The sequence below is a fragment of the Suncus etruscus genome, chromosome 19 (assembly GCF_024139225.1).
Source record: "Suncus etruscus isolate mSunEtr1 chromosome 19, mSunEtr1.pri.cur, whole genome shotgun sequence".
NCBI classification, from domain to species: Eukaryota; Metazoa; Chordata; class Mammalia; order Eulipotyphla; family Soricidae; genus Suncus; species Suncus etruscus.
The window spans coordinates 23,002,663-23,029,172 of NC_064866.1; the positions used below are offsets into that span (position 1 = coordinate 23,002,663).

At 35.5% G+C, this 26,510-nt stretch overlaps 1 non-coding gene and 1 pseudogene across 1 annotated transcript; one reads left to right on the forward strand and one right to left on the reverse strand.

Annotated features, from left to right (window-relative positions):
• LOC125997148 (growth hormone-inducible transmembrane protein-like) lies at nt 1-10,549 on the forward strand (annotated as a pseudogene).
• Nucleotides 10,550-23,492: 12,943 nt separating this feature from the next.
• On the reverse strand, nt 23,493-23,597 carry LOC125997702 (U6 spliceosomal RNA). Its single transcript, XR_007491738.1, has one exon. It is a non-coding gene; the product is annotated as a U6 spliceosomal RNA (small nuclear RNA).
• Between the last annotated feature and the right edge of the window lie 2,913 nt (nt 23,598-26,510).

A 26,510-nucleotide genomic window follows, 5' to 3' on the forward strand; every position in this document is an offset into this window, starting at 1 on the left:
ATGTCATTAGCTGTAAGTTAGATATTGTTTTAAGATTCAGTGTTTCAGTATGCTTCAAGTCACTTAGGGTGATCGAGGGTGCTAGGAAGTGCATGTGTCCAGCTTTTCCCCAGCCAGAAAGGAGAACAAAATGGTTGGAGTGACTGGAGACAGAATTTCAGATCTGCTTGGTAAATCAGGTGTATCACCCTGCAGGCAGCAAGACTTGTGTGTCTCAGGACATTACCTTTCAGAATTTCCCATCCAGCCTTCACTTAGGCCTCCCATGTTTGGAAAAATTCAATCACAAAGCATCAATGGCTTTTTTTTTTTTGATTTTGGGCCACACCCGGTGGTGCTCAGGGGTTACTCCTGGCTGTCTGCTCAGAAATAGCTCCTGGCAGGCACGGGGGTCCATATGGGACACCGGGATTCGAACCAACTACCTTTGGTCCTGGATCGGCTGCTTGCAAGGCAAACGCCTCTGTGCTATCTCTCCGGGCCCAGCATCAATGGCTTTTAACATTATGTCAAAAAGAAGAGATTTGGGACCCATCCAACATGGGAAAACTGGCCAAAAAATCAAAGAGGCAGCATTTGAACCATCGATGGAAAAGTATTTTAAAATTAATCAAATGAGAAGATGGTTTATTGCTGGAGGGGCTGCTGTTGATCTTGGAGCATTTGTGCTACTATGGTTTGGGAATGTCTAATAAAAGTGGAGCTATTTGAAAAGACTGTAATTTGGCCTTAGTATGTGAAGAATAGAATTCATTCTATCTATATGTACTTAGCACAGAGTATTGGCTTAACAACTTTGTCTGTCTTGGCTGTGAGCAGAATTCCTGGCTCTTGGGTGAATATTGGTGCATTTGTAGCCATGATTGGAGCTGGAATGCTGGTAGCGATCAATATCATATGAAAGCATCTCAAGCTCAGAGCATCTTGCTTGGTTACTACATTCTGGTGTTATGGGTGTAGTGGTTGCTCCTCTGACCATTTGGGGGGGGGTGTCTCTTCTCATCATAGCTGCATGGTACATGGAAGGTATTGTGGGAGGCCTCTCCACCGTGGCCATGTGTGCAACCAGTGGGAAGTTTCTGAATATGGGAGCTCCTCTAGGAATGGACCTGGGTGTTGTCTTTGCATCTTCATTGGGGTCTGTTGCTCCATTGACAGGAATTTCTTCTTCTTCTTCTTCTTCTTCTTCTTCTTCTTCTTCTTCTTCTTCTTCTTCTTCTTCTTCTTCTTCTTCTTCTTCTTCTTCTTCTTTTCTTCTTCTTCTTCTTCTTTTCTTCTTCTTCTTCTTCTTCTTCTTTCTTCTTCTTCTTTCTTCTTCTTATTCTTCTTCTTCCTCCTCCTCCTCCTCCTTCTTCTTCTTCTTCTTCTTCTTCTTCTTCTTCTTCTTCCTTCTTCTTGTTCTTCTTGTTCTTGTTCTTTTTGTTCTTGTTCTTGTTCTTGTTCTTCTTCTTCTTCTTGTTCTTCTTCTTCTTCTTGTTCTTGTTCTTCTTCTTCTTCTTTGATTTTTGGGTCACACCCATCAGTGCTCAGGGGTTACTCCTGGCTCTGTGCTCAGAAATTGACCCTGGCAGGCTCGGGGGACCATATGGATGCTGGGATTAGAACCATCACCCTTATGCATGCAAGGCAAACGCCACACCTCCATGCTATCTCTCTGTCCCCGACAGGAATTTCTATATCTCTATTGAAAGGGATGGACAGAGTATCCACCAGACGTGTTTCCTGGTGAGAATTGCTTCTTTCATATACTCTCAAACAGTTTTACCAGAAGACCTGCCATGTAAACATGAGTGGAGATCTGGGGAAATTCTGTAAAGATATTTTTGACATTAATGTTATGATACTGACATTATATTCTCTTAGTATCATTTGGCTTAATATTAATTCTCCCTTTTGCTGATATTCACAGGTAAAATATAGCCTTGATTAAAATACATTTACATGGATAATTTTTAACAGCAAATTAAAGACAAATTTTTTTTCCTCTCTCTCTTCAAATTGCCCTTGCAGTGCCTGCTTCTGGGAATCAAGGGTTTGGCCAGGATGCAGATTTTGGGCTATTGTCTTTTCCAGAAATTGAGGTGTAGCTTTGTAGGTGTAGCTTTCTCCTTCATGTCGACCTCTAAAATAATAAAGCCTCTCCCAGTGAAGATAAGAATTCCTACAAATTATATTTTTACTTCTCAGTAACCCTGATATTACACCTGAGGCTAGCTTATAAGAAACTACTTTGAGATATTAAACTTAACCTCCTTTGTAACTCAGAACTCTTACTGTTTACATCCAGAGCCTGATGTGTTATTGTTAAGCTCTGCTTTGTAATTGTGAACATTCTCCTCATACCTGTGACTGGCTTTTACCCCTTATAAAACTCCTAGTTTAAAAGATTAAAGCTAGAATGCTGTTCTCCACACACATTTGTATGTACTCTCATTTTCTTCATACTTCACCATATATAATTCATGTTACCCACTTCTCTGAAGTAGTTTCAAAGAAATCCTCTGTCGCCGATGGAACAAAAGCTACCCAGCATCAGGGATCTATTTTCTTCCACATACCTGTGTGGCTGGTGCCACTTTGTACTCAGTGTGAATTTATGGTGGGTTGGTTCTTTTCAGTATGTTCCTTCTCTTTGATACTCAGAAAGTTATGAAGTGTGCAGAAATAACAGCATTGTATGGAGCTCAAATATATGATCCCATAAATTTGATGCTGGGAATCTACATGGATACATTAAACACATTTTTGCAAATTATCAGTATTCTAGTAGGTAGTGCAGTGACCCCACTTCTGACTTTTTAAATATCAGCTGTCTTGTTTGTTTAGTAGGGACAGATATTCATTAGTTTCTCATGCAGCTTTTGAAGTTTAGATGATCAGAACTTCTCAACATGTTTCAAGTGTTCCAATAATGTGAAGCTTCAGGTTTTGCTTTTCCTCCTGAAGAATACATTCATTGGTTCTCTTCTAAATAAGCAGATGTATGTTCAGTTCTCAGGTTTAAGGAAATATAAAATGTTACAATAAATGTGGAAACGATTGTATTATAGATGTAAGACTTTAAGTCGTAATTTAAAATTAACTTAAACAAAAATTTAACTTCTATTTGCCTGCATATTTTTTTGGATGCAGAATTTAGGTATTTCATAAGTATGTAGAGATTTGGTAAAAAGACTGACTAGAAGAGGTCAAAGGTAACCTGCAATTTTTTTAAAACAAGTTTGAACTAATCACTTCTATAAATAGGAGAGTCTGGGTATTTAGGAACAAGCAAATCATTTTCTGCTCAACTTGCAAAATACTAAACGTACAGAAGGTATTGGTGATCGATTCTCCTATGTTTTTCTTGGTGTTCTCTTTACAATGTAGCTGTAGACATATTTGGCAATTGATTTATGTGATATTAAGACAGTCCAGAATTTTAATCACTATGAAATTCCTGATTTAATACATATATTTCTTATTCTTGTCATAGAATATATATGTACATAGAACTAATATAGTATATGTAAATATTATGTTTTTCAGTATTCTAAAACAAAATAATCAAACTCCTAAGTATTTTCAAAATACGGACATTATTACATTCTCAAATATACATAGTGTTCTCAATCACAAAGGAGTTTTTTCTTTGCATATTTATTGAAATGTAATATGTTTTTTTAATCTCTAGCGTTGAAGCTTCTATCAAAAGTCTATTTGTGGCTGAATCTTTAAGCCTTATGAAATGCTATAATTAAATGCTAATCATTAAAAGGAGAAATTATATCCTCCGTTTATAATTTACCTTCCTCATGAGCTGTAACAATCCAGAAATATAATGATGAAAATGCTTTATGAATAGGTTATTTAACTCTGTGACATTGTTTTTGATGCAAATATTTTATTTTTGGATGTTCTAATGGCTATATGTGTGTAATATAAAAGTGGGTATTTTCAACAAATATTATAATCATCCAAAATAACTTATATTACACTTCTGAAATAATAAAGGTCTCAGTCAAAAAAAAGATTTAATGTTTCCAGCTTTATTCTGTGAAAAATAGAAATGATTCTAATAGAAACTTAAAATTAGTTTAAGTTTTAGTTTTTATATTATTTTATATTATTATTAAACTTATTTATTCAAATATAAAGATAAATAGGTAAATTTGTATGTTAAATTGAAAATTCACTTCAATCTAAGAAATTATAGACTTAACTATAGTTTTTTTTTTAAAAAAAAACTTTATTTATTGATTGATTGATTGGTATTGGGGCCACACCCAGCGGCACTCAAGGGATACTTCTGGCTCTATACTCAGAAATCACCCCTGGCAGAATGAAAAACCATATAGGATGCCAGGATTTGAACTAAGTCCTTCCCGGGTCGCCTGCATACATGGCAAATGCCCTACTGCCATGCTATTTCTCTGGCCTCTATTGTTTCTGGCTTGAAAGTAATACTAATTTTGCTTGATAATATTTAGTGTAAATTAGTGATCTTGCCTCTTCTAACAGTGCCAAACCATGTGCAATGAATGAAAATAAATTCTATCCTAAACCACTAGATCTGCTAATTTTTGAATCATTTCAGACTTGCATGAATGTGTTTTTGTCACTTTAATTCCAGGCTTCTAGTATCATATATTAAAATAATTGATTTTGTATGACAGCCTACTTCATGCTTACTATTTTATAATATTTGTGATGAAAATAATAAAACTTGTTCTTGATTTACTGTCTGTCAATGGACATCTCAAGAATCCTCTATAGGGGCCAAGGTAAGGTGTTTGTCTTGCATGCAGAAGGTCAGTGGTTTGAATCCCGGCATCCCATATGGTCCCCCAAGCCTGCCAGGAGAGATTTCTGATCATAGAGCCAGGAGTAATCCCTGAGCACTCCTGGGTGTGACCCAAAAACCAAAAAAAATTGATAGTTTTAGTAAAGTGGCTAGTTTTGAAGTTTTATGCTGAATGCCCCCTATATCTTAACAAATATTAGTATTTTAAAGACAAGTTATTAGGAGAAAAAGTTCCTTCATAATAATTTCTTAATATTTTCAATCTAGATAATTATTTTGTATGAAGTTTATTTACCCTTTTTTCCTAAAAGTAAAAATTCAGTGAATAATTTTATTTAATTTGTTTACCAAAAATACTTTCAAAATTAGGGAGAATAAAGGGACTAAAAAGATAGAACAATTCGCAAAGTGTTTGCCTTATACTTAGATTATGCAGTTTCAATCCCCAATTATTACCAAAAGTGTGTGATCATAAATCCATACATCTGAAGCACTACTGGGTATTTCCAAAACATTAAAATTAACTAAAATATGGAAAGAGGGAAATGATATTTCACAAAAATTTTTACTCTGGGAATAAAAATACTTTCTATAAAATATAATCTCATTTTAGAGACACTTACTTTTAGGGACTCCATGTTGGAAAGATATAATTTTGCAAACTTTGAGGCTCCTTAGTGTATAGAGTTATTTATCCAAGTGATAGGGTTAAAGTAATTAATATCGCAAACAAAAATATTAAAGAAAAATATATTAAAATTATATTAAAACAAAACAATTAAAGAAACAATAAAACACTTTAATTGCTTTAAAATGCTCTAATGTGACTCCCCAAAGTTATCAGAACAAGCCTATAATACTTCTCACAGGGGTTATTTGAGCTAAGATTAATCAAGTTCCCCTTCCCCTCTTTAATTTTCAATTGCTAACAAGAATCTAGTTACAATGCATAGTTTTTCATCAAAAGGAAAAATAAAAACATACTCTTTCTGGAAGTCTCAGGTCTCTATTCCCCTACTTAACTCTAAGAAAATATCTTATTATACATTTTCTTTAGAATTGTCATTCGTGTAAACTTTTCATGCATATATAATTAAATTTTTAAGCCTCTACTATTTCTCTGATATGACTTGATTGCAGGATCAGTCTGAGAAATTTCCAGTAGAGTAGGAAAATTTTACTTTCTGAGTTTACAATAAAAACCCAACATATGGGGGGCAGAAGTGGGGAAAAAAAACCAAACTACCATCACATTTATTCTTTTTTCAACATCACATTTATTAAAATGCTACTAAAAAGAATACAATTTGTTTCAAGTGGTCATGTTGAATTTACAATAATGAACATAATAATACATAATACATAGCCATTCCTATTAATATCCAGACCTGGAGCAACAGTCTCCTTGTAGGTCAAAAAGTCTTAGTAGAAGACAAAAAACAAATATATTTATCAACATATAAATTATTTCTAAGAGAAAGTAAGGACAATACTTGGTTTTATGGGCTCCAGTGTCTACAATTCATCAAAAAAGATGTTACCTACTTTGCTTAGTGAGTCAAGAGTCAGAATGGGCTGTGATTTGCAAATAAAGCTATTTTATAGGAAGAAATATCTCATTTATGCTTTTCTTAATATTTTAGAAGAACAATAAACTTTTTTCATTAAAATAATTGAATTTTGGATTGGAGGTAAAGGGCTTGATTTGCACTTGGAAGAACCCAAGTTTGATTCCTGGCACTCATCTTCCCTTCAGCTCCATTAGCACTCATTACTGAGCAGAGATAGAAATAACTATTGAACTTCTTACAAATAAATATTTTCTTTTTTTGTTTGTTTGTTTGTTTGTTTTTGTTTTTGAGGCCACACCCGTTTGATGCTCAGGGGTTACTCCTGGCTAAGCGCTCAGAAATTGCCCCTGGCTTAGGGGGACCATATGGGACGCCGGGGGATCGAACCACGGTCCGTTCCTTGGCTAGCGCTTGCAAGACAGACACCTTACCTCTAGCACCACCTCACCGGCCCCAAATAAATATTTTCTAAGGAACAAAAAGAGAAAAGAAAAATTAGAAAACTAACATTTAATTGAATTGCAAATTATTTATATAATTTTTCTCTACTTTCTATAGAAATTCTAAGCAATCCTATTTTTTGGTTGGATCTCTTGTGGTACTCAGGAGGCTAACTGTCCCAACTATGAGACTAAGCCAGTTGGTTTGGTGTTCAGTGAAAGGATACAAAGTTCCTCAGTCCCTGGTCTCCTTGATTGTCTTTGGTTTGCATATCCCTCTTTTCAAGATTTAGTGACTGGGAATTCATAAGCAAAAGATCTTTCAAAATTTCCTTCGTCCTCTAGGTTTTTGTTTGTATCTTCTTAAGTAAAATATATTGAACATAATCAATGGTGTGGTGATGTCTAAAAAAAGATTTTTCTACAGGATGTTACAAGAACATTTAATTGTATTATCTTTCAGAGCTATTATTATTCTACTGTACTACACTTTGGTATTGAATGATCAAAAACTGTGCTCCATGATATAGTTATCCTTATAATGGAATATAAATATGGGAAGGGAACAGAAAATTAGTGACTCAGTTAAAAAATACAAGCTCCTGTTTTGGGTAAATCTGGTATCTTCCAAGACTCATGGGTTTTAAATATCAAACCTCAGGCCCACAACATTGGCCCATCAAAGAGTACTTGGAGTGATCCATAAGAATTAAATTAAAATTTAGCTTCTATGGGGCAAGCACATAATTTAAAATACTAGAAAGCTTTCTCTGCACATGAGTCCTATCTTTAATCCCTCTCACTTCATTGTTTTCCAAGCATTGCCAAGAGTGATCCCCAAACACCAAAATGGGAATGCATCTAAACACTATTAGTTGGGCTCAAAAATAAAAAAAAAAATCATAAAAGGGAAAATAGCATTAATAGTATACCTCTTTTTCATTTTATTTTTTTTTTTTTTGCCTCACCCAGTAACGCTCTGGGGTTACTCCTGGCTATCCTCTCAGAAATCGCCCTTGACTTGGGGGACCACATGGGATGCCAGGGAATTAACCGTGGTCCTTCCTAGGCTAGCATGGGCAAGGCAGGCAGCAGATGCCTTACCCCTAGCGCCACCTCTCTGGCCCTATACCTCTTTTATTACTTCTTCCTTTTAAACTAGCTCAATTCACCAACTCAATTCTTACTAAACTATGCAATGAAATAGTAAGCCTCCAAAAAAAACTAAATTTATTTTTCTTCACTGTATCAATGGTTAACAATGTTAATAATTGATATACTTTCTATGAACTGGCTTATTTTTTAGTATTTATAAAATATGTCCTGGGACAGTGTCAGTAATAATAATCATAAAATTCTTAATGGGGTTTTGCTGCCACCCCTTTTTCCCTACCCAGAATCTCTTGAAAGCACATATATATAGGAATAAAAATCTTATATTTCAACCAGTCAGGATTTTTAAACTGTTGTATTATAAAGTATATTCGACTATATGATATATTTAGATTTTTAATACCTTCTCTAAGGTATTTTTAAATTTTGAAATGATTTAATGTCTAATGAATATCCAAAAATGTGTTACATGCTAATGCTTTTATTGTTCAGGCCCTATGGTTTATGTTGTTTAGAAAGATTTCCCTCCAATATTACATAAATCTCACTTCAGTGTTGCTTTTTAATTTAAGTATTTAATTTGTAATTATTCTTTTTATTTCAGGCCTTAACAATTAAATCCATTTAACAAAAATTAAAACAAGTAAAATCAAAATAATTTCCCCTAACATTGTGTTTAATGTTTGCTTTTCTTTATTTATGGGTTCTTTTCTCAAGTTTTTCAACTCTAAAAATAATAAGTCTCTGTCTCTGTCTCTCTCTGTCTCTCTTTTTCTCTTTGTCTTTGTCTCTTTTTGTATTTTGGGCCACTCTCGGCAGTGGTCAGGGGTTACTCCTGGCTTTAGGCTCAGAAATTGCTCCTGGCAGGGTTGGGGTACTACATGGGATGGCGTGATTGCTGAGTGTATAGCCAGGAGTAACCCCTGAGTGTCACTGGGTGTGGCCCAAAAACCAAAAACCAAAAAAAAAAAAAGTGGAAGTTGGGAAGTAACAGGGGTCAGTGTCAAAGGTCTCCATCATCAGTGATATTGCAGAGTGGAGTAACTATAGGTACAAACCACAAAGTCAACAACACTGGAAAAAAAAAGGATGTAAAACAAAACTTAAATATAGGCCTGTAACTGTCCACTGTCTCACTCTTCTTCAGCATAGTATTATAAGTCCTAGAAATAGCAGTCAGTCAAGAGAAGGGATCAGAGGAATTCAAATAGGGAAAGAGGAAGTCAAACTATCTCTATTTGCAGATGATATGATGATATACATTGAAACCCTAAAGAGTCCACAAAAGTTTCTAGAAACGATAAAACAATATAGCAAAGTGGTTAGCTACAAAGTCAATACAAAAAGACAGTAGCAATATTATGTAATATAATATTGTTTTTGACCCTTTTCTTCTAGATTATTTCATTTAATGGAATATAATTAATGATTAATATAATCATTTAATCAAATAAGTTTATCCTCCAGTTCCATCCAAGTTTTATCAAATTATAAAATCTATAAATATTAATTCCACAGAACCCCCCAAAACATCAAAAATGGGGATAAGAAATGAAAAGACACTTCTCTGAGGAAGACCAACAAATAGCGAACAGATACACATGAAAACAGGTTCATCATCACTAACCATTAGGTAAATCCAAATCAAGAAAACAATGAGGTACCAGGTTGCACCAGTGATAATGACACATATCAAAAATAATGAGAACACTCTCAGTTGGCAGGAAAATGGTAAGAAAGGAACTCTCACCCACTGCTGGTGGGAATGCTGCATTGTCTAACCCCTATGGTAAAGGGTATGGAGGGTTTCCAGTACTCTCAAAATTGATCTACCATATGACCCAGAAATCCTCTCCTGGGTATCTATCTTCAGGACAGAAACATGTTCATCCAAAAATATGTATGCATACCACTATTCATTGCAACACTCAGTACAGTAGCTAAGACTTGGAACCAATCTAGATATCCAACAACAGATGAGTGGATCATGAAGATGTGGTACATATACACATATCATACTACATAGAAATAAAAATTGATACAACCATACAATTTGTAGCAACATGGATGGAACTAGAAAAATATTATGTTAAATGAAGTAATCCAGAAGAAGAAAGATAAATACAGAATGGCATTATTTATATGTGGTATTTAAAATAATTCTAACTACCTAAAATTAGATCTCCAATTTTTATCTATAAGTGGTTGGGAATGAGTAGGTGGTGGACTCCTCTTTGTTTGTTTAACCAGTATTGTACACAATCCCTGCCTATATTTTATATACTACCTATTATATATGGTCCATGCTTCCACCCCACCCTATTCACCACCTTACAAAATTCCTTTTATCCTTTCTCCCCCTCAATTGTGACCAGTTATTTCTCCCTATTTAATCCTCTTTACCCTCAGCTCTTTATTCTTCATTAACAGGACCTTCACCCTGCCACAGCAAGCTGCCACCCAGCTTCGAAAGCAAAAGGACACTCTCATCATCCCATCTCTTGCCCTGGAAAGAAGCTATAGCCACTGATCCTGCTGATTCATTCTATGTGAACCCTCTTCTCCCACCTCCCCTCAATGTTTACTGTAGCTTGCAACTGAATCAAGCTCCAGAAGGACCCCAGCTTGAAGACTCTACTTGACCCTTGACCGCTAAAAACCATTTCTCAAATTCCATAAGACCACAGTATGGGAGAAAGATATGATCTGGATTTTATGCCCCCCTCAGACTATCTCAAAAGACTTAATGGGGATGTCTATATTTTCTATGCATATTTATGTAGTTGCATTTTCATAATAGTTAAAACTCTTAGTGATTATTTTAATATGTAGAGGTACCCTCCCCATCCTCAATTTTTATTTTTGCTTGTTTTAGTTCTAATTAGTAGGAAATTCTTGTAGAAAAATATTGCTTTGGCTAAGTCCTGAGGTCAAAACCAGGGCACAGAGAGTGTATAGCATGTTATTTTGACCTAAAAATGCACCAATAGTATAACATAGCATCATATCTTTTTGTATAGGCACACTAAATGGGAAAATGTTATGTATAGATTGAAGTTCTTATAGAATAGGAATATAAACCCATAAATTTTATAATGCATGGGAGCATTATATCTGAACATTTGTCGTGGAGACAACCTAGGCCTCATGTGACCAGACATCGACTGTTAACACCAAACTCCAGATCCCAACTTTAGAATTGGCACAGTTAGTTCTCTGCACCAGGAATCAAGCTTCTCTGTGGGAGGCTCTAATATCAATCTGGCACTAAATTGCACCATGGTAGATTCTGTCATATGACACCCTAAAGATGAGGAAACAGCAACAACTTGATCTAAGGGCAGGTTGCCCCTCCTCACCAACTAGCAATGAAATAAAATCAGAAGACGCTCCATTCTAGGATCTGTGCAAAAACTAAGATCACTAATTATAGAAGATTGACTACAACAACCACAACTAAGCAGAACTTTTCCTGGAACCATAAAGACTCCACCCTAGGCTTTGTTCTAGGATCTGTGCAAAAACCAAGATCTGTAATTACAGAAGACTGACTTTGACTGGGACTGAGCAGACCTTTTCCTGGCACCATAAAGAAAGACCTTGAGTTTTGATAATGAGCATGTTCAGAGCCTTTAGTTGTTCTCATGACAGTATGTTTTAAGGGTGGAGAAACACTGTATATCTTATCAAGTAAACTTCCTCTCTAATTTTCCCAATGTTTACTGTGCCTGTGCAAAAAAAAAAAAGCCATATCTGCCCCCCCCTTTTTTTCCTTCTTTTAATTTTATTTATAGCTTTTAGATAGAAGCTCCTGCCATTTTTTTTACAGAACCGTAGAACATGTATCATCTTGTTTACCTCATATTAATATGTTCTCCTACATATTAAGAAAAGAAAAATAAAGAAGTGAATGGGACCCAGGAGCCAAGCGATCTCAAGAGCATTGAGTGGTATGTAAAATTAGTAAGCTCTAAATACCCAAACCAAAGTTAACAACAATAGAATCAAGAGACCCAAACTACAAAAAACTACATAAAAGAGACCTTTACACTAGCAGTCAGGTGGCTAAGGATGGAGGTATGGGATACATGCTGGGAACCATGATGGAAGTAGGTCAACACTAGCGGTGGGAATGACCTTAACTTATTGCCACTATGTATCATAAATACATATGTATCGTATACATATGTACTATACACTATGTATCTTAAATACAACTGTGAAAGACTTGTAACTTACGTTGATTTCATTTAAAAAATTTTAAAAAATAGGCCTATCAAAGAGCTAGATCTGGGCAGATTGATCAAGGGATGTCAACTCTGTTGGTAGGGTTTTATTTTATTTTATTTTATTTTTTTAGGGATGTCAGTCACTGTAACACACAAAGTTGTCCATTGTAGAGCTGTTTAAGGCATACAATGTTCCAACACCAATGTTCTCTTCAGGAATGGGATTTTAGTCTGACTAAAATGCAGCTAAATAATTGGACCAGAGAGATAGCACAGTGGTAGGGTGTTTGTGTTTTGTAAGCATGACCTGCACCTAGGTTCAGGAGTAATTTCTGAGAGCAGAGCCAATATCTGAGCACCTCCGGGTGTGGCCCCAATACAAAATAAACAAAACCAATTCAACTGAATAACTTTGAAAATCAGTTTTTTAATTAAAAGATATTTGGGGGTGGGAAGCAAAGAGATAGCACAGTGGTAGGGAGTTTGCCTTGCACAAAACAGAACCTAGGATGGATGCAGATTCAATTCCTGGTATCTCATATAGGATATCCCATAGGAGCGATATCTGAGCAGGTAGCCAGGAATAACCCCTGAGCATCGCCAGTTATGGCCCCCAAACAAAACAAAACAGAATTTTTTTTTTTTGCTTTCTGACCATATCCAGAGGCACTCAGCAGTTACTCCTGGCTCTGCATTCAGAAATTACTCCAGGCAGGCAGGGAAAGGGGGGCATATGGGATGACAGGGATCTAACCAGAATTGGTAGCATGAGAGGCAAATGCCTTTTCCACTGTGCTATCATTTTGGCCCCTAATAAAATTATTTTTTTTAATAAAATAGGATTTGGGGGCTGGAGCAGTGGCACAGCAGTAGGGCATTTGCCTTGCATGTGCTAATCTAGAATGGACTGCGGTTTGATCCCCTTGGTGGTAAGGGAAAAAGATAGACACTTTGTACTAATCAAGGGATATGTGCAACAGGAAGAAATCAGACTATTAAACATATGTGTACCCAATGAGAAACCAGCAAATTATCTAAAAAACATTATTGACAAATCTCAAAGAAGACATTAATAATAACACAGTAATTGTGTGAGAACTCAACATGGCCCTGTCAACATTTAATAGGTTAACCAGACTGAGACCCAACAAAAATATACTAGCCCTGAAAAGAGAAATGGAAGAAAAAGGACTAGTAGACATATATAGGACTTTCCACCCCAAAAAATCTGGATGTACATGGGTCATTCTCCAGGATAGACCACATGCTGACACATAAAACTTCATAAAATCAAGAGGATAGAAATCTTGCAGGCTACATTTACTGACCACAAGGCTCTGAAATTAGATGTGAACTACAAAGGGACACAGAAAAATATTTAACAATTGGAAATTAAACAGCCTGCTACTGAACAACCAGTGGGTCCAAGATGAAATCAAAGAGGAAATCAAAACATTCCTGGAAACAAATGATAATGAAGACACAAACTGCCAGAATCTATGGAACACAGCAAAAGCAGTCCTAAGAGAAAAATTTATAGCTCTACAAGCACACTTCAGGAAGGAAGAAGGGGCATAGCTGAATAACTTAATGATACAAATCAAAAAATTAGAAAATGACCAACAAAAGGAACCAAAAATAGGGAGACAGAAGGAAATAACAAAGCTGAAAGCAGAACTCAATGAAGTGGAAAACCAAAAACAACCTGAAAGATCAACGAAAGCAGAAGTTGGTTCTTTTTTTTTTTATGGATATGAAAGTTTATTTTAATAAGACAATGTTGCAAATTATGGTCAACCAACATCTTTTCACCAATACTCAAGCATAAAAATGGAGAATCTTTACAAAAATATACAGAGACACCACACATTGGTAGCTGCCCATAACATTAAACAAACTGGACTCTTAAGAGTGGCTTCTCAACAGTGTTATCATTTTAATTACAACCATTGCCTGATACAGGGAAAACTGACAAGTGTTTTTTAAGCATCATTGCAACATTGTATTCCTGATAATTTAAGTAAACCAAACTGAGTAAATGAATGATTCATGCCTAAAAAAATCATGTTTTGTACTATCAGTGGCCACTGGACTTAGGACTAGTCCAAGACCTTGATCTAGATTTTGACCTAGACCTAGACTGTGATCTTGACTGAGATTTGGATCTAGGTGGTTCTTTTTTCCTTGATTCCTTTTCATATCTTGAGACAGACTTAAAATGTGTTTTGGAATCTGTTTTAGAGGTGCCTCTAGATTTGGTATGAGATGCAGACCTAGAACGTGATTTAGCCTTCATTTCTTTCTTGGGCTGGGACTTGGACTGTGATCTTGAATTGGATTTAGATCTTGAAAAAGATCGAAGTTGGTTCTTTGAAAAAAATAAGATTGATAAACAATTAGAAAAACTCACAAAAAAAGAGAAAGAGAGAAATCTGATAAGCTGTATTAGAAATGAAAAGGGGGATATCACGACAGATATTGCAGAGATCCAAAGGGTAATCAGAGACTAATTTGAGAAACTTTATGCTACTAAACATGAGAACCTAGAAGAAATGGAAAAAATCTTGGGTACTTATAACCTTCCACATTTAAGTAAGGAGGATGTAGCATATCTAAACACCCCCATCACTACTGAGGAAATTGAAACTGTAGTCAAACATCTGCCCAAAAAGAAAAGCCCAGGCCCAGATGGATTTCCTAATGAATTTTTTCAAATTTTACAAGAGGAGATACTACCAATCCTAGCCAGGCTCGTCCATGAAATTGAAAAAAACGGGAACACCCCCAAACAGCTTTTATGAAGCCAACATCACCTTGATACCAAAACCAGACTGAGATGCTGCCAAAAAAGATTACAGACCAATATCCCTGATGAATGCTGATGCAAAGATCTTCAACAAAATCTTGGCAAATAGGATCTAATGCATCATCAAGAAGATCATACACTACGACCAAGTAGGTTTCATCCCAGGAATGCAAGGATGGTTTAACATCCGTAAATCTACCAACATCAAAAAGAATAAAAATAAAAACCACATGATCATATCAATAGACGCAGAGAAAGCATTTGATAAGGTCCAATACCCATTCTTAATCAAAACTCTCAGCAAGATGGGAATGAAAGGAACCTTTCTCAATCTAGTTGAAGCCATCTACCACAAGCCAATGGCAAATATTATTCTCAATGGAGAAAAACTAAAAGCCTTTCCTCTAATTTCTGGTATAAGACAAGGCTGCTCGCACTCACCACTCCTCTTCAACATAGTACTGAAAGAGCTTGCTATAGCAATCAGGCAAGAAAAAGATATCAAGGGAATCCAGATAGGAATGGAAGAAGTCAAGCTCTCATTGTTTGCAGATGACATGATACTCTACTTAGAAAATTCTAAAGACTACCAAAAAGCTTCTAGAAACAATAGACTCATATAGCAAGGTGGCAAGCTACAAAATTAACACACAAAAATCAATGGCCTTTTTATACATCAATAATCTATCATTAGATTATTTTTTTAACCTACTGTCCCAATTCTTGCTTATAAAACAGCATGAGCTCATTTGCAGCCCTACCTTTTTTTATTATTGAATAACAATATTTTTTTTTCTTAACACCATCCATCACCAGTGCAAAATTCCCATCACCAATGTCCCAAGTCTCCCTCCTCCCCACCCGACCCCCACCTGTACTCTAAACAGGTTCTCAATTTCCCTCATACATTCTCATTATTAGGACAGTTCAAAATGTAGTTATTTATCCAACTAAACTCATCACTCTTTGTGATGAGCTTCCTGAGGTGAGCTGGAACTTCCAGCTCTTTTCTCTTTTGTGTCTGAAAGTTATTGCAAGAATGTCTTTCATTTTTCTTAAAACCCATAAATGTGTGAGACCATTCTGCGTTTTTCTCTCTCTCTGACTTATTTCACTCAGCATAATAGATTCCGTGTACATCCATGTATAGGAAAATTTCATGACTTCATCTCTCCTGACAGCTGCATAATATTCCATTGTGTATATGTACCACAGTTTCTTTAGCCATTCGTCTGTTGAAGGGCATCTTGGTTGTTTCCAGAGTCTTGCTATGGTAAATAGTGCTGCAATGAATATAGGTGTAAGGAAGGGGTTTTTGTATTGTATTTTTGTGTTCCTAGGGTATATTCCTAGGAGTGGTATAGCTGGATCGTATGGGAGCTCGATTTCCAGTTTTTGGAGGAATCTCCATATCGCTTTCCATAAAGGTTGAACTAGATGGCATTTCCACCAGCAGTGGATAAGGGTTCCTTTCTCCCCACATCCCCGCCAACACTGTTTATTCTCATTCTTTGTGATGGTTGCCATTCTCTGTGGTGTGAGGTGGTATCTCATCGTTGTTTTGATTTGCATCTCCCTGATGATTAGTGATGTGGAGCACTTTTTCATGTGTCTTTTGGCCATCTGTATTTCTTCTTTGTCAAAGTGTCTGTTCATTTCTTCTCCCCATTTTTTGATGGGATTAGATGTTTTTTTCTTGTAAAGTTCTGTCAGTGCCTTGTATATTTTGGAGATTAGTCCCTTATCTGATGGGTATTGGGTGAATAGTTTCTCCCACTCAGTGGGTGGCTCTTGTATCTTGGGCACTATTTCCTTTGAGGTGCAGAAGCTTCTCAGCTTAATATATTCCCATCTGTTAATTTCTGCTTTCACTTGCTTGGAGAGTGCAGTTTCTTCCTTGAAGATGCCTTTAGCCTCAATGTCCTGGAGTGTTTTACCTACGTATTGTTCTATATATCTTATGGTTTTGGGGCTGATATCGAGGTCTTTAATCCATTTGGATTTTACCTTCGTACATGATGTTAGCTGGGGGTCTAAGTTCAATTTTTTGCAAGTGGCTACCCAGTTGTGCCAACACCACTTGTTGAAGAGGCTTTCTTTGTTCCATTTAGGATTTTTTGCTCCTTTATCAAAAATTAGGTGATTGTATGTCTGGGGAACATTCTCTGAGTATTCAAGCTTATTCCACTGATCTGAGGGCCTGTCCTTATTCCAATACCATGCTGTTTTGATAACTATTGCTTTGTAGTAAAGTTTAAAGTTGGGGAAAGTAATTCCTCTCATATTCTTTTTCCCAATGATTGCTTTAGCTATTCGAGGGTGTTTATTGTTCCAAATAAATTTCAAAAGTGCCTGGTCCACTTCTTTGAAGAATGTCATGGGTATCTTTAGGGGGATCACATTAAATCTGTACAGTGTTTTGGGGAAGAGAAAGAAGTCAAGAAGGCAATTCCATTCACATTAGTGCCACACAAACTCAAATACCTTGGAGTCAATTTGACCAAAGACGTGAAGGAACTATACAAAGAAAACTATAAAGACCTGCTCCAAGAAATAAGATAGGACACACAGGAATGGAAACACATACCCTGCTGATGAATTGGCAGGATTATCATCATTAAAATGGCAATACTAACCAAAGCATTATACAGATTTAATGCGATCCCTTTAAAAATACCCATGACATTCTTCAAAGAAGTGGATCAAACACTTATAAAGTTCATCTGGAACAATAAACACCCTCTAATAGCTAAAGCACTCCTAGGGAAAAGGGAAATGGGAGGCATTACTTTCTCCAACTTTAAACTTTACTACAAAGCAATAGTTATCAAAACAGCAAGATATTGGAATAAAGACAGACCCTCAGATCAGTGGAATTGGTTTGAGTCCTCAAACAATGTTCCTCAGACATACAATTACCTAATTTTTAACAAAGGAGCAAGAAATCCTAAGTGGAACAGGGAAAACCTCTTCAACAAGTGGTGCTAGCAGAACTGGTTAGCCACTTGCAAAAAGGTGAACATAGACCCCCAGTTAACATCATGAATGAAGGTAAAATCCAAATGGATTAAAGACCTTGATATCAGACCTGATACCATAAGGTATATAGAACACACGTCAATAAAACACTCCATGACATTGAGAATAAAGGCATCTTCAAGGAGGAAACTGCATTTTCCAAACAAGTGGAAGCAGAGATCAACAGATGGGAATACATTAAGCTGAGAAGCTTCTGCACCTCAAAAGAAATAGTGCCCATGATTCAAGATCCACTCACCAAATGGGAGAAACTATTCACCCAACACCCATCAGATAAGGGGCTAATATCCAAAATATACAGGGCACTGTAGAACTTTATAAGAAAAAAACATCTAATCCCATCAAAAAATGGGGAGAAGAAATGAACAGATGCTTTGATAAAAAAGAAATACAAATGGCCAAAAGGCACATGAGAAAAAGCTCCTCGTCACTAATCATCAGGTAGATGCAAATCAAAACAACGATGAGATACCACCTCACACCACAGAGATTGGCGCACATCACAAAGAATGAGAACAATCAGTGCTGGCAGTGATGTGGAGAGAAAGGAAATCTTAACCACTGCTGGTGAGAATGCCGTCTAGTTCAACCTCTATGGAAAGCAATATGACGATTCCTCCAAAATCTGGAAATTGAGCTCCAATTCGACCCAGCTATTCTACTCCTAGGGATATACCCTAGGAACAGAAGAATACAATTCAAAAACCCCTTCCTTACACCTATATTTATTGCAGCACTATTCACAATAGCCAGGCTCCGGAAACAACCAAGATGCCCTTCAAAAGATGAATGGCTAAAGAAACTGTGGTATATATACACAATGGAATATTATGCAGCCATCAGGAGAGATGAAGTCATGAAATTTTCCTATACATGCATGTACATGGAATATATCATGCTGAGTGAAATAAGTCAGAGGGAGATAAAGAGAGAGAGAGAGAGAGAGAGAGAGAGAGAGAGACGCAGAATAGTCTCACTCATCTATGGGTTTTAAGAAAAATAACAGTTACGTTTGCAACAATCCTCAGAGACAATGAGAGGAGGGCTGAACTTCCAGCTCACTCCATGAAACTCACCACAAAGAGTGGTGAGTACAGCTATAGGAATAACTACACAGAGAACTACCATAATCATGTGAATGAATGAGGGAACTGGAAAGCCTGTCTGGAGTACAGGTGGGGGTGGGGTGGGATGGAGGGAGATTTGGGACATTGGTGGTGGAAATGTTACACGGGTGAAGGGGGTATTCTTTACATGACTGAAACCTAATCACAATCATATATGTAATCAAGGTGTTTTAATAAAGAAAATAAAAGGAAAAAGAAAGAAAATAGGATTTGGGGGCCGGAGCAGTGGCACAGCAGTAGGGCATTTGCCTTGCATGAACTAATCTAGAATAGGCCGTGGTGTGATCCCCTGGTGTCCCATATGGTCCCCCGAGCCTGAAGCGATTTCTTAGTGCAGAGCTAGGAGTAACCACTAAGCATCACCTGGTGTGACCCCAAAAACAACAAAAGAAAATAGGATCTAATAGACATTTTTTTCTTTCAGCTGCCATGACAGAATAAAACAGAAATATATACAAATTCTAGTCTATAACAGAAGAGCAGACATATTAAAAAATATTTTCAGTAATTAAGAAAAGGAACATATGTGCTTCCTGGGTCCTTGAAACGTGTGCTCACATACAAATATCTACCTCACTTCGCTCTTGAGATGTCTACTTTCAGACTTTCTCACTGTGCTTTGTACTGGGGCTCTCTTCAACTTTGGAGAAGCCTGTGCTCTCTTTCAAATCATTCCTCTATTATCCTCTTCCTACCCTTCCTCGGTATCTCTAAGTCAAATATGTTGTGTGTGTGTGTGTGTGTGTGTGTGTGTGTGTGTGTGTGTGTGTGTGTGTGTGTAGTTATTGGGTCTCCCCTGGCAGTGCTCAGGAGTTACTCCTGGCTCCATACTCAGAAATTGCTCATGGCAAGCAAGGGGGACCATATTGGATGCCAAGATTCGACCCGATGACCTTCTGCATGAAAGGCAAACACCTTACCTCCATGCTATCTCTCTGGCCCCAAATATGTTTTTAATTATAAAAATAGATGCAAGTATTAGCAAAGTATTTGGTTGGCTATCTGTTTATAATCATTGGGCAAAGTCCACTGGGAAATGCAATAATTAATGCAGTTTATTTAATGCAATCTATTTGCTCTCTTTAATATGATAACCTGGGAGAAAAAACAGAAGGCATGTGACCTGATTTAAGGTCCTTGATAGACATCTGGGAATATCCTAATATTTGCTAAGAGGAAAATATCTTATCTCTATTTTTTGTAATTTGTTCCTGTCTCATGGTTACTTATTATAAATAGAACTAAGAATTTAAGAGGATCATGTGATATATGCCTTATTCAAGCAACTCTGTAATATAAATTGAGACAGTTTTATAATTTGAATATGAGCTAACTTCTTGACATTATTTAGAGAATGAATTTATTTCTCTAAGCCAAATACTTATGTCTAGTTCAAGAAGACTGAACTTGAGGAGTGACTGTTAATACTTTGTTTTGTCTGAATCTCCCAATTGACTATCTTTGAAATAATGTAGTTGATGGTACAGGAAAATTTTAATTTATTTTTTTACTGATCTGGTAATTAGTTTTAGTGTGCCTACCTGGGAGACTAAAAAAATTACAAAGAAGCCCATGAAAGGTATCATAATGAGCGATACAGATTTTTTTTTCTTAAAAAAGATATTTATTTAAGGTTAAGGTAGAACAGCAAAAAATAATTTTAGAGAAGACCCAAAATCTTGGAATTAAAAAAAAAACATACTGAGACTATATATATAGAGTGAAACTTTCCTAAATTACATCAACCCCAAATATACATCCAACACAACTTTAAGTTAGTAATAACTTTAAGTTAATAATAAGATACCTACTCATAATAAAAATTAGACACAATATAAAGAACATTGCAAATGGTGTAGAAAGGGAAATAAGATAAACAAAATATCACACAAAACCAAAGATTTCTTATAGATCAGTAAAAGTAACTGAAAGAATAATTTAGCAGTATTTCATTTATAATACCAAGGATATAAGTTCTTCTGACTAAAACTAGAAAATTGTGGTTGATATTACAAAAATATCCACAATTGCTAAGAGTACATAAAAAAGAAAATGAATTTATAAAGAACAATAAAGACAATAATGGACAAGGAAGAAACTATTCTATATGCCTCTGCTATAGGTCTTTTCTATGAATTCTGGAGAAAGTCATATTTATTGTTTTGAATTTGTATCCTTCTAATTTTAACTCTAATTTTTTTCTATCTTTAATATTTGTTATGCATGAATAACTTGTCTTGGAGCTATACAAGTTAGATGTTTACAGTTTTTTCTCCAAGTCAGTTTAAGAATATCAGATTTCTTCTGCTTCTAACAATGTCTTTAAGATAATAAGAATAAATAAATGATATATCATAAAAATAATATAGCTTATTTTTAAACATATATAGTTTAATAGTGATGTTGATATTTAGAAGTATATAAGATCCATCCCTATGAAAACTGTATTTTTCCTTTCTTTCTTTAAGGTAACATTTTACATCACTTTGTCTTTAATGTAGAAGGTGATGAATAGAAATATATGGATCTTAACCCATATTCCAATTTGAGGTATTCTAGAATCTCCTAGAAGTTTAACCACAAATCACAAATATAAGTGAAGTTTCTGTCCTTCAATCATTCATCAAATTTTTTGAAGTAATTATATTCTGTAAAAGATTTAGAAAACTTAACTTATTCTTTATATAAAAAACACACCTATTTTTAATATAAGTACTTTGATTATAAGAAATATTAAAGCTTTACTTTAAGAAAATTGTATACCTTAGAAAAAGTCACTGCTCATAGATTTAATCATCCATGTTTCGCAAATACATTACAGGATGTAAGGTCAGAATGCCATGCCCTCATTCTCACCAGATACTTCATTATATGTCACCTAGAAAAATGCTGACATATTTCCAATTAGGGGAAATCTCTCTCTGTCACCTCTGTCCTATAGTTTTCTGATTAGAGATGAATATAGTGCAAGCATGGAACAATTTAATATGGCAAGTAAGAGCAAAATGAAAAAAATAACCCAAGAAAACGTGTTCATACTAATTGGAAGAATAAATCCTTGCATAGGTCAGATAAGGCTACATTATTAATAACCCAGGGATTTTTTGAAAAGAAGTTTTACAGAAAAATCTGGCTAGGTTTTCAAACAGAAAACATTACAAACAGCTTAGAAAATTATTTTAAATATTTATTATTGGTTTAGTATTATTTTATTTATTAAAATATTTCTGAGAAAAGTTCATAAAATATTCTTGGACAACTCTTTGCAATTATTTATTTATTAATTTTTATTTTTATTAATATTTATTTTTATTAATAACTTTATTTAAATACTTTGATTACAAATATGATTGTAGTTGAGTTTCAGTCATGTAAAGAACACCTCCCTTCATCGTGCAACGTTCCTATCACCAATGTCCCAAATGTCCCTCTTCCTGAACCCACCCACGCCTATACTAAACAGGCTTTTTACTTCCCTCATTCATTCACTTTGTTATGATAGTTCTCAATGTAGTTATTTATCTAACTGCAGTCATCTCTCTCTGATTAGTTTCATGTCGTTAGCTGGACCTTCCAGCCCTCCTCTCTTTTGTCTCTGAGAATAATTGCAAAAATGTCTTTTATTTTCCTTAAAACCCATAGATGAGTGAGACTATTCTGTGTCTCTCTCCCCCTCTGGCTTATTTCAGCCATGTACATCCATGTATAGAAAAATGTCATGACTTGATCTCTCCTGAAGGCTATAGCATGGAGGTAGAGCATTTGCCTTGGAGGTAGAGCATTTGCCTTGCATGCAGAAGGACGGTGGTTTGAATCCCGGCATTCCATATGGTCCCCGGAGCCTGCCAGGAGAGATTTCTGAGCGTAGAGCCAAGAGTAACCCCTGAGCGCTGCCAGGTGTGACCCCCAAAAAAACAAAAAACAAAAAACAAAAAACAAACGAACAACAACAAAAACCCCCCAATATTCCATTGTGTATATGTACCACAGTTTCTTTAGTCATTCATCTGTTTAAGGACATCTTGATTGTTTCCAGAGTCTGGAGCATTTTTTCATGTGCCTTTTGGGCATTTGTATTTCTTCTTTGAATAAGTGTCTGCTCATTTCTTCTCCCCATTTTTGATGGGATTAGATTTTTTTTATTGTGAAGTTCTGTCAGTGCCTTTGTATATTTTGAATATTAGCCCTTTATCTGATGGGTATTGGGTGAACAGTTTCTCCCACTCAGTGAGTGGCTCTTGTATCCTGGGCACTCTTTCCTTTGAGATGCAGAAGCTTCTCAGCTTAATATATTCCCATCTATTTATCTTTGCTTTCACTAGTTTAGAGAGTGCTATTTTCTACTTTAGTCTCATTGTCATGACGTGTTCTTTTTTTCAAATTTTAAAATATGGAACTCTTCACGAATTTGCATATCATCCCTGCGCAGCGGCCATTCTAATCTTCTCTGTATCGTTCCAATTTTAGTATATGTCCTGCCGAAGCAAGCACTCTTTGCAAATATTTAAATGCATTTTATATAAGGAGGTATTTAACTCTTTGTACCTAGTATATTATTAAGTACAAAATAAACTTAAAATACATATTTTCTATATAAATTTTTTATTGAAAATAATACATTTTTACATTATTCAAATTCACAATTTTGATGTATGATGGCTCTGGTTTTCATATGATGCCTACTGCTTTACTGTAAAGTTTTGGTCAATTTATTTAAGCATAATTAAGTTATCATCAAACTATTAATAATAAAACCTACTTACAGAGAAATTATAAAATTTAAAAAAATATAGGACAGAGTGATTGATTCAATGAATGTGCAACTATGTACATTTATAGTTAAGTTTCTAAGAAAAACTTATTTGGGAAGTGATGGAGAGGGGAAATTCTTAACTTGGCTTGAAAAAAGTAACAAATAATGAAATTGTATTGGTTTATATAAAATAATCAAATTTAATTACCTCTGGGGATTTACTTAATTTAGGCATATCTAAGTTTTTATTTTATATAATTGAATATATATTTTAGTTAAAATTTAAAAAACATAAATACACATGGAAACTTTGATAAGCTAGTAACTCTGTTAAACTTTGTTAGCTCTTGTTAATGCCTTGATATATAAATTTAACTCTTAAAGCCTTAATATATAAATCCTTAGAATCTCCCGCAGCACAGCAACAAAAACAAAATAAACATAAATAGTGCACTACTTAGAACATTGATAAATGATACATTTAAATTAAGAATACAATTACTATCTCATGTTGAATTATAATACTTTATTTGAAGAATTAGTGTGCTGTGAGACAGAAAGGACAATGGAATGAGAATTCAGAAACTGAATTGAAGTATGACTGAAATGTTACATGGTCTTGGAAAGTAATTTTCTTATGTAGGTCTCAAAATATTGAACACATGTCATTTAAGATACTTGCACGAATGTACACTAAAACTAAGAAATAAGTTCTTAAATAAGTAAGTTGAGTAATAAGATATAATAATATAATAAGATATATAATTATATTATTTAGTCATCTATCATTAGAATAGTCTCATATATAACATGTTTCTTTGGAGAAATTATCTCAAAGACTGGAGAGATAGTACAGTAATTAATATTCTTGCCTTGCTAGCAGCCAACCAAGGTTAAATCCTGGGTATCACATATGGTACTCAAAGTATTTTGAGATTGAACTCTAAGCACAGAACCAAAAATAAGCCCTGAGTAATGTTAAGTGTAGGCCAAGACCAAAACAAAAAAGGAGAAATGAAAAAAGTTATCTTGATAAATCTTTCATTCTGGTGGCAAGAGACTTAAATTCTTTTTTTTTAATTTTTTTATTTTGAATTATGAGAACAAAAGATGCAAAGAAAGAGGACAAGGTAAAGTTACAGTGGAAGGACAATCACCCATAACATAATTCTCAGAAGAAGTCCCCTTGCTGATATCTTAACTTTGAACTTTCAGCCAAAGAACGTTAAGATAAAATAAAACAGAATCCATGTGCGATTATTTTGTCCCTCGAGTCCCCAGATTGTAGCACATTATAATATTTCTTAACAGCACACAAGGCAATCTAAAGCCATCAAACTTACGTAACTCCTTTAACATTAGAGGCATAGTATTTTTTACATTTCCATGTACATGAATATTAGCTTAAGTTAACCTCAAATTTTAAGTGGGTGCGTTTTAAAGATTAGAGTTAAAGGAGCACAGTAAAAACGTTGTTAGAGTGGCAATTGTTGTTTGCATAGGCCCACCAAAATATGAGAGGCATGGAAAGGAATAACCTTGGCCTAAATACAAAGAGATCATACCCCTGAAGTTTCCTGGCATAAGACCAGCTCTAGGCTTCAGGCAAGTTATCGTCCAATCCAAGACATTGCCCGTAGTGCCAACACACTTTTCACACAGTCTCTGTTGTTGGTATCATGTTTCTGTATTAAAGATTCTGGAATCTGTATGTCCTACATTGAAGTCATGATGTGGAGTGCCTTCTTGTTTCACCTCACCATGTAAGGGCAATGCAGGAAGCCCTTTCCTCTAAGCAGGTTGTTGTTGTTAAGTCTTCTCAGTGTTAAGGGAAGTCTCTTTTGAGCAGGACGATGTCTGAGCAGTGGTAGGGTCTTCCGTGGTAGAGGATTGTTTCCAGGTGATGTTATAGACAAACCTCACAATTAAAGGGCAATACAGCAAGCCCTGTCCAGTAAGCAGGTCATTGTTCTTGTTGTCTTCTCAGTGTTAAGGGGTGTTTCTTTTGAGTAGATAGATGTCAGGGCAGCTGTAGGGTCTTCCCTGGTACAGGAATGCCACCAGGTGATGTTATATACAACCTTGGATGTTTTGTAAATGTCTTCTGTAGATCAAGGGGTGAATGGAGAATGCCCATTATTCTGAGGCCTGTGCCTGGTCTTTATGTCAATGTTCAGGGTGTAAGGTCTCATTGCACTACAAGATTTGTGTGTTCCCATCTCTATTAGATAAGAACCTATAGGTATGTATAGTATTTTCCCATTTTAGTGTGCCTAAGCAAACAAGAAATAAAGCCACGTGGTGCTATCAGATATATGGGGCGTAAGAATATTTCCAACAAGACCCATGACTTGGTTCAAACATAAGTATTAAACTGAGGGATTCTTTCACACCAAATTATATATTGAGCAGTTCACAAAGAGAAGATAAAAAACATGGGGGGGGGATCGTCAATGTATAAGAAAATATTTAGCAAAAGTTTATAGACATCAAAGAAAACACCCATAAAATGTTGAAAACATATAAGTGTCTTTTTTTATGCCTTTTAAAATAGTTGGGTGGGTGTTAATTCCAGGGCACCACTTTGGTCTGAGACTTAGGACTCTACAGTACTTAAGTTAGAAAGGGTAAATGAGGAGTAATGATGAT